Raw genomic sequence first — 12,455 nt, 5'->3', positions numbered from 1 at the left:
TCTGATAATCAAATCCGGACACTATTTGAATAGAAAAGGATCATTCCAGTAGTAATGTTTCACATCATGATAAAACTTTTTCAATCTTTGTCGTGTAAATTCTGGTGGCACAACATTGGCTGCCAGATAGTTCACATAGTCGGCAAACCATGGCACCAACTCATCTTCCACTGTAAATAATTATTCATCTGGGAAACTCTCATTAATTTCCCCAACAGCAAGTTCAGATTCATCCCCCAACTCTAGTCTTGATAAATGATCCACCACCAAATTCTCTGTACCCTTCTTATCCCGAACCTCCATATCGAACTCTTGTAGAAGAAGTACCCAACGAATAAGTCAGGGTTTAGCATCTTTCTTAGCAATAAGATGCCTGCTCGCTGAGTGATCCGTATACACAATAACTTTGTTCTCCATCAAATAAGGCTTGAATTTATCGAATGCATACACAATGGCAAGAAGTTCTTTCTCAGTGGTGGCATAATTCAATTGAGCACCATTTAATGTTCTGAAAAATCACTTGCATCGCACATTAACTCAAATGGCAGCTCCCAATCCGGTGAAATTACTATAGGTGCTGACACCAATTTCTGCTTTAGTATCTTGAAAGCTTCAAGACATTTTTCATCGAACTCAAATGGCATCCCATTCATCAACAATCCCGAGAGTGGCTTAGAAATCTTGGAGAAGTCCTTTATAAATCGTCTGTAGAACCCCGCATGACCAAGGATACTTCTCACCCCTTTCACTGAAACTGGAGGTGGCAAGTTCTCAATAGTAGCAATCTTAGCCCTATCAACCTCAATACCATTCTTAGACACCTTGTGCCCAAGTACTATGCCTTCATTTACCATGAAATGGCATTTTTCCCAATTCAAGACTAAATTTGCCTCTTCACATCTTCTCACCATAGCCTCCAAATTCCTTAGACAATCATCAAAAGAAGACCCCATAACAGAGAAATCATCCATAAAGATCTCAATGCTTTGTTCCACCATATCAGAGAAAATAGCCATCATACACCTTTGAAAAGTGGCTGGGGCATTGGACAGACCAAACGGCATACGAAGGAATGCAAAAGTACCATATGGACAGGTGAAAGTCGTCTTTTGTTGATCCTCAGGAGCAATGGCTATTTGATGGTACCCTAAATAGCCATCCAGAATACAGTAATACTGGTGTCCAGCCAACCTGTCTAACATCTGATCAATGAAAGGCAGTGGGAAATGATCTTTTCTGGTTGCCTTGTTCAGCTTGCGATAATCAATACAGATCCTCCAACCAGTTACTGTACGCGTTGGGATCAGTTCATTATTGTCATTCTTCACTACTGTAATCCCTCCTTTCTTAGGGACTACCTGAACTGGACTTACCCAACTACTATCCGAAATTGGGTAGATTACACCAGCTTCTAACCATTTCAAAATCTCCTTCCTTACCACCTCTTTCATTGCTGGATTCAATTGACGCTGGGATTCAATGGAGGGCTTACTGTCATCTTCCATCAAGATCTTGTGCATAACGGTTGATGGACTTATTCCCTGAATATCTCCAACGTCCATCCAATTGCCAACTTATGGGTTCTCAACACCCTTAACAGTTTTTACATCTCCTCATTAGAAAGAGAAGAAGACACAATGACTGGTAAAGTCTCCTTCTCACCCAGAAAAGCATAGCAAAGATGTGCAGGCAATGATTTCAATTCCAACTCTGGAGGTTTCTGAACTGATGGTAATGGTCTTTCAGGTCCTTGGCCCAAATCTTCATATTTTCGATTATAAATTGGCCCTTTAGAATTCATCCATTGTACAGACTCTTGGACCTCACTGTCGCATCTATACCATCAATTGTCAAGCTCTTCTGAAGTGAATCCTCTATAAGATTAATTGCTGCCACCGCTTTCTCTACCAGGTCAACTCTGAAACAACTGTCATTTTCATTTGCAAACTTTAACGCCTTAAACACATTGAATACCACTTCTTCACCCTGGACTCGAAGTGTCAGTTCACCTTTTTGAACATCAATTAAAGCTTGCCCAGTAGCTAAAAATGGCCTGCCCAGAATGATAGGTACATCCATATCCTCCTCCATATCCAGAACGATAAAATCAACAGGAAAAATAAACTTATCCACCTTCAGAAGAACATCTTCAATAATTCCCCGTGGATGTTTCACTGATCGATTTGCTTGTTATAGAGTGATGGTTGTAGGTCTTGCCTCACCCAAACCCAGTCGTCTGAACACAGTTAAGGCCATCAGATTAATACTTGCCCCCATATCACATAAAGCATGCTTACATTCAAATTTTCCAATGGTGCAAGGTATGGTAAAGCTCCCCGGATCTCTCAAATTTTGGGGCAATTTCCTCTATAATATTTCTCTGCACTCTTCAGTGAGTGCCACCGTCTCATACTCCTCCATCTTCCTTTTCTTTGACAGAATCTCCTTCATGAATTTCACATAGCTGGGCATTTTCTCTAAAGCCTAAGCAAAAGGAATATTGATATTCAACTTTTTAAACACCTCTAAAAACTTAGAAAACTTTTTGTCGAGTGTAGTTTTTCTAAGCCTCTAAGGATATGGAACTCGAATTGGCTGGTTATCAACAACTGGCGGACCCTTCTCTGAACTCTGGGCAATTTGGTCTTTAGTAACTCCTTGTTCTGCTGGATCAGATTATTCACCCATTTCCCCATTCTGAACCAATGCTTGCGAAGATCTAGACTACTCAATCTACTTCCCACTCCTCAGAGTAATTGCCTGAACTTGCTCCTTTGGATTGACTTCAGTGTTACTAGGCAAATTCCCCTGCTGTCTGTTATTTAGCATATTAGCCAACTGCCCCACTTGTGTCTCAAGGTTTCGAATAGAAGATCGGGTCTCAGTCATGAATTGGGTCTGGGTATTAGTAAGAGTCAACAAAGCTACTTGCAATTCATTGGGCTTTTCTGGTTGAATCTGTGATCTGAGCTGGTGTGACGATGAGGCTTAATTCATAGGCTGTTGTGATATATTTTGCTGGTATTGGCCTTGAAACTGTGATTGTTGACCCTCATTGTTTCTCCATGAGAAATTTGGGTGATTTCTCCACCCAGGATTGTAAGAGTTGGAGACCGGGTTTTGATATGGCCTCTGAAAATTACCAACTACTTGGACCTGAGCCTGATCAACTGGCATATTACCTTACATGCTGGTTGCTGTACACTGTTCATACAAATGAGGCCCTCCACATAATTCACTCCCTGCTTGCATCTGTATAGACTGAGATCTTGTTTTGTTGCAACTACTTTGTCAATGAAGCAACTTGAGCAGTTAAAGAAGTAATAGCATCCAATTCGTATACCCCAGCTACTTTTCTCTGTGAGGTGTCTCGTTCGGCAGGCCACTGATAATTGTTCATAGCCATCTCCTCTAACAGTTCATATGCCTCATCAGCCCCTTTACTCATGAAAGCTCCACCTGCTGCTGCATCAACTATAATGCGAGTAGTACCGCACAACCCGTTATAAAAGTTGTGAACTAACATCCACTTCTCAATACTGTGATGAGGGCATTTCCTAAGCAAGTCTTTGAATCGTTCCCATGCATCGTACAATGACTCTCCTTCATTCTGATAAAAGTTGTTGATTTCTCCCCTCAACTTGGCAACTTTTGCAGGAGGAAAGAACTTGGAGAGAAACTTCTGAGCTAACTCCTCCCATGTATTAATTGAGTTGGCCTGTAGAGAAATAAGCCAAATTTTTGCCCTGTCCTTGAGTGAGAAAGGGAAAAATCTGAATCTTATTGCATCATCACTTACTCCATTAAACTTGAACGTTGCACATAGCTCAAGGAAGTTCACTATGTGCAAGTTAGGATCCTCATTGGGGAGACCACCAAACTGGACAGAAGTCTGGACCATTTGTATCATCGCCAGCTAAATTTCAAAGTTATTGGCAGTAACAGTCGGCAGCCTAATGCACGAATGCACTCCTGTGACAGCAGGGAGCACATAGTCTCTTAATGCTCTTGCTCCTTGCACATTTGGGACTTCTGCAACTCTTTGCACATTGTTGGCACCATTTCCCAAGTTGTCAGCCATGGTGAAGTCTAATTTCCTCTTTGTTTTCCGGTTCTTTTTGCACGTTCTATCAATTTCCAGATCGATTGGTATAATCTCCTTTTGTTTATTGCTACGCATATACCAAGCAGTCCTGCAACACAATACAACCTTGATACAAATAAAGGTTAACTGAAATTAATAAAAATAAGATAACCAAATTAGAACAAATAACAATAACTGTGATATTGGAATTCAAGTCCCTGGCAACGGCGCCAAAAACTTGTTGCGAAATTTTTAAAGCTACGCCAGTATACGTAGTCGTGTCAAGTAATAAATTCCGTAAGAACGGATATCGTCCCACAGAGACTATCTCCCAAGTTCCACTAATTGATTTTTGAATTCAATTTGGTTAATCAAAATTTAAATGAACAATTAACTAGGAATCAAAATTAATGAATTAGAACCAAAACAATAAATTACCACTTAAAATTCAAAAGTGAAAACAATCTAGGAATTAATTTCATCAACTGATTTTTCTATTAATTTTAATGATGAACTCTAAATCTCTTCTTTCTATTCTAATAGCAGGTTAATATAATCAAATCCTATTCTTTTTCAAGATACAAGATTTCAATCTATATGCAAGTCTTCTACATTTATGTGATAAATCTGAACATATAAAAGGCATTAAACATAGAAACCTAATTACTACACAAGTCATATAGGTACTTTCGTCCAATATGAATCCTATGTCTATATAATGATAGCATATTTAATCCTCATCTTTCGAATTTTGAATTAAAAACATTAAATCAAGCAAATAGTGATCAAGTATTTACTAGCATTAAACATACATCATATAGATTAGAATAGAGAAGAAGTATCAATAGAAATTCATAATAAAATTAAATAGAATCTCAGTGACTACATTAATTCCTAGATAAAAAGAAATTAGTTCATAAACACCATGATGAAAATGAACTGCAAATAATTATTCATAAAAGTAACCTCCAAATCCAGATGAATAAAAAAAAATAAGAAGATCAATTCAGCAGCCTCTTGTTAATCTAGGGTTTTTGAAAATCTGAATCCCCCCTAAATTCGCAACATCATGTATCTTAAATATCTCTCCAAAGTTCCAAGTGAAAAGACCAAATTGCCATTCAAAAAGTGGTCAGAAATGTGAAAATCGCATCACCAGCGCTATAGCTGTGTTCTTGGCGCTGTAGCGCTGTAGTCAGAAACAACTCGATCAGAAATCTAGGCACCAGCGCTGTAGCACTCTTATCATAGCGCTGTAGCGCTACTTCCAAAATCGACCTCCTGAAAAACTTCCTCCAAGCGCTGTAGCGCTGCTGTTGTGGTGCTGTAGCGCTAAAGTCAAGAGCATCACTTCTTCAAAAATCCTTCCTAGCGCTACGACGCTCTCTTAATAGCGATGTAGCGCTACTTACAGTACCCAAAATTCCACAAATCCGTCCCAATTTTGTTCCACTTTCACTCCTTTTCACTATTTGTATCACTTTAGCATTAATCACCCTGAAACATGAACAAACGGACATAATTCTGAAATAAAATAATCCTAACTAACGAAAAATACCCTAAAAACTTAGGCCATAAACGAGCCTAAAACTCGTTTATCAAATATGTTCTATTGTGGTAGAAAGTCTCAATAACCTACATGTGTTGGAGAATCTCGTGAAGAGAAAGATCCAAAGGTTGATGAGCAACCTATATTGCCTCGGAGAAACCAAAGGCTTAAAGAGTTGGGATCAAATGAGAAATTTTCTCAAGTAGAGATACTCTACGGAAAACTTGAAGAAGCCACATGGAAATTTCCTATAATTCTTCAAGTTGAGGATGATCCCAAAACCTACCAAGAAGTAATATCTTCGAGAGACTCCACTTTTTGAAGGAGGCAATAAATGATGAGATGGGTTCAATTATGTCAAACCACCCATGGGAATTGATAGACCTTCCACAAGATTAAAAAAAGATAGGGTGCAAGTGGGTATTTCAAAGGAAATATTACACCGATGGCACCTTACAAACCCTCAATGACAGATTAGTAGCCAAAGGTTTTAAGCAAAAGGAAAGAATCGATTACTTTGACACATATGCATCGGTTTTTAGGACAACCACTATAATAGAAATATTTTCCTTATCATCAATATATATAACCTTCATGTTCATCAAATGGATGTCAAAACAACATTCCTAAATGGAGAGCTCACCAAGGAGATCTATATGGAACAACCCGAAGGTTTTGTTCAAAGGTGAAATGAACATAAAGTGTGTATGCTTATCAAATCATTATATGGATTAAAACAAGCATTGAAACAATGGCAAGAAAAGTCATAGTTTCTTATTAGTTTAGACACAATAATGTGGACAAACGCATATACTCTAAGTCTTATGATGACTATGTCATCTTGGTGTGTTTATATATTGATGATTGTTGATTTTGAGTAATGATATGAGAGGCATAATAGAAATGAAGACATTTCGATCTTTCACTTTCTTGATGAAGGACCTTGGAGAGGTCGATACCTTACATGGTATAAAAGTGAGAAGAAAAAGTGGGGGTTATGTCTTAAGTCAAGTTCACTTAGTTGAGAAAGTGCTTGATAAGTTTAGTCATCTCAAAATCAAAGAGGCGAATATACCATTTGATTCAAACATAAAGCCTGAAAAAGAACAATGGTAGAGCGGTTAGTAAACTTAGTAGGTCTACTAAAAATAAAAGTATCGAACATTGGAAGGAAAGTAAGAGAGTTCGAGGTGTTGGTAACTGGTTTAAATTATGTGTAATGGCCTCCTAATCCAGTACTGTTACACTATGTGTTTAGAATGGTGCTTAACTCGTTGAACGAGTCATTTGGACTTAAACGTGTAATTAAAGTTAATTAAAAGGTTATATATTAAAAACTTTGGCCAAAAGAATATTACTTCTCATTAAAACGCTTCAGTGTGTACATGGGATCCCATAAAAGAGTTTATAAACAAATATAAATGTAAACAAGGTACAAAATGGCCGACCTAAGCGAGAAAATGAACTGAAACACTAGATCCACAAAAGAAGTCTCGACCGTGGAGATTGATATGGCCGCATATGTACACGTTGCCTCTTAAACTCTCCAACTCATGGCTGGTCCAACTTTTATTTGCCCTTACTTGCACCACGTAGCACTCGTGAGCCAAGGCCCAACAAGAAAACTCAATTCAACATAATAGATGACCAACATGATATAAATTATGAATATCATGCTTAGCAGTTATAATCAAACTCAAGCAGGCACACAATATATTTGTGAGGCCATATATGTAATAGCCAAGGTTATTATTTTTTTATTAGCTCCTTAATTATGACCTTAGGTTAGTTATATTATTTTTTAGTTTATAACTTGAGTGGTGGAATTAGAAAGATTTCTTTAAGTTTAATTATATATTTTAAGTTATGACTTCTATGTCTTAGAAAATTATTATAATTGCTTATGATTAATATTTATAAAGATTTTAACATATGATAAAATTAGTATATAGTTATAAAAATATGTACACATGTTATTTCGTGATAGATAAAGTGTACATGTGGCATTAGTTTAAGTCCCAATTATTGTAATATACTAGCTTTGCTGAAATTCCCTATAGTTTAAGATATGTGGAATTTTTCATGAATTAAATAAATGAGTAACAAAGCTTTTATTGAAGAACAAACTCTTACTTAGTTGAAATGAACTAGGTGGTGTGAGGCATAGGAATAGGCTATGTTTTGACTCAATTTTGAACTTAAGGAACTATAGGTGTCACTCTAAGCTTGCTAAAGGGAAACTAAGTGACTAAGTTGGTGATAATTGAAACCATTTGAAGATTTTGAATTTGAAATAGTACATGTGTAGGTGTGGGAGAGTTTTTGGAGGAACAAGAAGAGACTTTGACTACTTATAGTTGTAGATGAGTATGTGTGGCATTGAGTGAGTGTTTGTAGCACTTTGAATGAGTAAAAAAGGGGGTTGGTCGAAACTATATAGTGGAGGGAATTCATAAATTTTAAAACTAGTTGAATGGAGGTGGTGAAGTTTAAGGAAATGAGTTGGGTTTGAAGCCTATAAATAGAGCCTTTCCCATCACACTAAAAACAAAGCATCAAAGTGGTCTCCATTTTTGAAATCTCTATCACCCACAATTCCCATATTGTTGCCTTATAACACACCATAGCCTAACCACTATAGCCTTTATAGTGCTCGGGAATTCTTTTATTCTATTTTCTCTATAAAGCCTCAAACACTATAACCATTATAAACCATACATAGCTGAAACCCCAAGACTTTCAACTCCTTGTTATAATCGAAATACCCAAGTATATCAAGCTCTTAGTATTGTTGTTGGAGATAAGCATTTTGTGGAGGCTCGGGATTTTGGAAGTATTGATCTTTGGTTATAGGGTAAAGGTATGACTTATATGAGGTTTATAATTTTTGGAAGGTTAGTTTTTATTATAGTCTCTAATTTTAGTCGTTTATGTTATATATAAGGTTTGGGCGATTTTCTCTAGAAAAAGCAATCTTTCTTTTCTTCTCTTTTTCCACACTCAAGGTAAGGAAAATTATATAGTTTTAGTTATGACATTTACGTGATTTGTATGACCCTAACATTTTAGGAACAAGGAGATACGTGTGATTTGGACCTTGTAAATGTTCAAAATTGTATGACGAACCTAAGTAACGTCCGGTAGGCTCGGTTTCCAAAAACTTGTATGACGGACCTAAGTGATGTCTGGGGCATGAATGCCAACCTTTATAAGCAATTATTCTTTCTCTTGCCTAATTTGTTAATATGACCTGTGTATGGCCAATAGAATATGTTAATGACTTAGAGTTTGTTTATGACCTAGAATGTTTTAGGATCTTATATGATTAGTATAAATTAATGTTGTTATGAATTCTTGTATGAACTTATGACATGATTTGTTATGACTATGTGAATATATGGTTGTTTGTATGCATTTTTCTTACTGGGCTTAGAAGCTCACTCCTTATGATGTTATTGTGCAGATAATTGATGTTAGAATGGCTAGTGACGAGTGAGACCTAAAGAGCTTAAAGATGTATTTCTGAGGACCATGTAGCCACTGGAATGATTAAGGGCCTATGAGTTTGATTATAAAGCATATTATTTTAAGTATTTATATTTCTTTAAATTCGAATGTTGCTTAGTTTATTTTGTTAAAGATCTTATTTATTTTGTAAAAACATGGGATCCCTTTGCTTTGTAGTGTTTTCTGAAATAAAAGAGCAACATTAATGTTTAAGACTCAATGATGTGTTCTTAGTAATATTATGAGAAATTAGGGTGTTATAATAAAGTCGCACGAGTGCATACCGTACTCCCAAATTGGTCCAGAAATAATGGTATGCATTCAACATGCTAATGCTAACCACGACTTATAAGCCGAGCTTTCAAGACAAATACAAACATATATTCATCTCACATACAATACAATTATACATAGTTCAACACATTCACATGTAACCGGGTATTCAAAGAGTTGTTATAACCATATTCAATAACCATGGCCAATGCCCTAATCTTAGTGCAGGTGCAGATTTCTTACCTTGAGTCCTCAGCGATTTAATAAGGTGACCCCGAGTATGATTTTTTCCTCTCGAGCCTATCAGTAATCCCTAGTCACACAGATTAAGAAATTCCATCAAGAACTAACACAAATAAAGAGCTTCGAGACCAAACCCCGACCCTCAGAACCTCAGATTCCACTAAACCAGGTAGTGAAACCATCACTGAGCCCTCTTATTTGGTTTTCCCAAAATCCAAAACCAACATACACTAAAACCATATTTAGTGCTGCGATGCCCCCTAGTTGCGCTGCGACCCCAAAATAGGCCAAGAAGCCTCCCTTAAAAGTATGCATTTTGAGTTGCGACACCGTCCACAAAGGGTCATGATGCTCCACCAAAAAAAAGCTCCACTATCATTTTTTCCCATTTTGGGCCGTGTTGCTCCCACTAAAGGGCTACAGTGCCACGTCGGTCTGAGGCAAACCCAGCCTCGAAGGAACTCAAGTGGGCCGCATCGCTCTTCCCAAACGCCGCAGCGCAACTGCGAAAAAACCCAGACATGCGTTTTCCCCTGCGATAACCCAACCCCAAAACCAACCTAGAGCTTAATTCTACTATGACTAGCACATAATTTCGACCTCATATAACTAGTAGCAACCACAAACAACATAGAAGTAATCTGAAAACATAACGAATCCTACCATAACCCTAAATTCAAAATTGATCAAGAATACAAAAGAAAATAGCTAAAGAACTTAAATTCTAAAGCTTACCTCTAAGAAATAGAATTCCTAGTTAGTAAGGTGGCGTAGACAGCTCCTATCTTCAAGAAGACTTCAAATCCTCACTAGAATGCTTCGACTCCAACAAGTTTAGCCCTAAGTTTTGTTTGTCTTAGTCTTGGAACCAAGAAGAGATCAAGAGATAATGAGAGAGAGAGAGATGAACGTGTATGCCAAAATTCCCAACACCTGGTCCCTTACCCAGCCTATACTAAGGGTGAAATGACCACTTTGCCCTTACCTTTAAGTTACCCTCAATGATATGCCAAGGGCATTTTGGTCATTTTTCCTAAATTCCCACTAAACCTAAAATTACACTTGAAATTCCCAATTAAACCACTAATCCTCCAAATACTAATATCTTTCTCAAATATATCCTAATAATCCCTGGTAATTCACCACATTACCAAAATACCCGTAGGCTGACCCTGAGTCGAGTACTTATCTTTGTTGTGACTTTTTCGCTAACTTGCTCAAAGAGGCCGACTTGTGCCGAATATCTCAAATAAATGCACATAATAATGTGGTCTCAAACATAAAGCACGTAAAATTACATATATACCCTCAGCAGGTCAAAATTACAAAAATGCCATTTCTAACAGAAATGAGCCTATAAGCACATTTAATACTTATAAACATGCATAAGCAATCATATCACAATATAGCTCATATAATTCATCTATTCACAAATATACATATATAAATATATTTATATATTCAATTATAATCACAAAATTCACAAAAAAAATCCAATTATGCCCTCTCGGCACACTAATCAAGGTACTAAGCCTTATTAGGAATTTTGGGACGTTACAATATGCACGACGGAAAGCACGGGGTGATGGGCCCAGAGATTTCAAAAAAAATTATTTAAACAATCTTTAAATAATCGGATCCATTAATATGCAAAACATTAATCATAGAGAAAGAAAAAGATGAGAATTTACCAGTTGTAGAACAATCAAGAATCCTCGCTATCTTTTAGTACCTCCAACGAACATCCAATCAAAAGCAGCCTTGTGAATACTCAGACCAAGAACTTTGAAGAAATATCTCTACACCTCAAGACGTGTGTGGACACATATAGTGATGGTGGAAATTTTTTTGATTCACAAGATGTACTCAACTCAAGAGATCTTGGAATATTAGGTTTGAGACAGGTTTCAAGGATAGGAAAATATTACAATATATTTTTCTCTCTTTGTGAAAAGCTTTTTTGTTTTTTTGTTTTTTAGTTCTGTGTGTAAATTAATTTATATTAGATAGATTTATAAAATAATTAATTAAATTTTAAATCCAAATTATAAATCAATTATTAAATAAATAAAAGAAATAGCAAGATCCAATCTTGATTCTTGTTACACTGATACACGCCAACTATAGTGTTAGTACTGTAGTTGGCGTGTAGCACATCCCTGATTTTAGGGATGTGATTCAACCACTTTCTTTTAATTATTATTTATTCAAAAATATCTAAACCTGATAACATATCTTATCAGATTAATTGAAGAATAAATATCATTTCAAATTCAAATCCAATTTGAATTATGAGAATTTTTTTTCACATTATTTAAATAAATAAAATTAATTAATTCAAAATTAATTATCTTAATTATTTAAATGTCATTTTTTAAAATGCCAATTTTATTTAATAAATAATTAAAAAAACCCTTTAATTAAAAAAGTAATTTCAAAAAGGAATATATTAATTAAATAAATGGTCTCATTTACATATTTGACACTAAAGAACAAATTTATTCCAAATATGTCATTTTCTTGATTTTTTCCAATTTCAACACTTACCTTGAATAATGTTGATAGAGCCATCCTAGGGACCTATGGACCTATAATTTCAAGCTCCAATGAATTTAGATTATTAATTAAAAATCTTTATGTAAAACGATATAATCTAATGCTTTGTAAAACTATTACACGCGCATAAACTTATAGAAGAAAGCCACTTATTGTATGAAAAATCCCAATGGGGCCTTGCTAAAACTTGCAAGTTGGGCCCAATAGTTTAAAAATAAAAATAATAGTTTTCATGCAACGTTT

At 36.0% G+C, this 12,455-nt stretch overlaps 1 non-coding gene across 1 annotated transcript; it reads left to right on the top strand.

The window, feature by feature from the left end:
* Positions 1-3,536: 3,536 nt before the first annotated feature.
* On the top strand, positions 3,537-3,643 carry LOC133828203 (small nucleolar RNA R71). The gene has a single exon (XR_009890837.1). It is a non-coding gene; the product is annotated as a small nucleolar RNA R71 (small nucleolar RNA).
* Positions 3,644-12,455: the final 8,812 nt, after the last annotated feature.

Source organism: Humulus lupulus, chromosome 3 (genome assembly GCF_963169125.1).
Source record: "Humulus lupulus chromosome 3, drHumLupu1.1, whole genome shotgun sequence".
Taxonomy (NCBI): domain Eukaryota; kingdom Viridiplantae; phylum Streptophyta; class Magnoliopsida; order Rosales; family Cannabaceae; genus Humulus; species Humulus lupulus.
The sequence above is the reverse complement of the archived record's forward strand: the minus strand, read 5'-3'. Positions and strand labels throughout refer to the sequence as shown.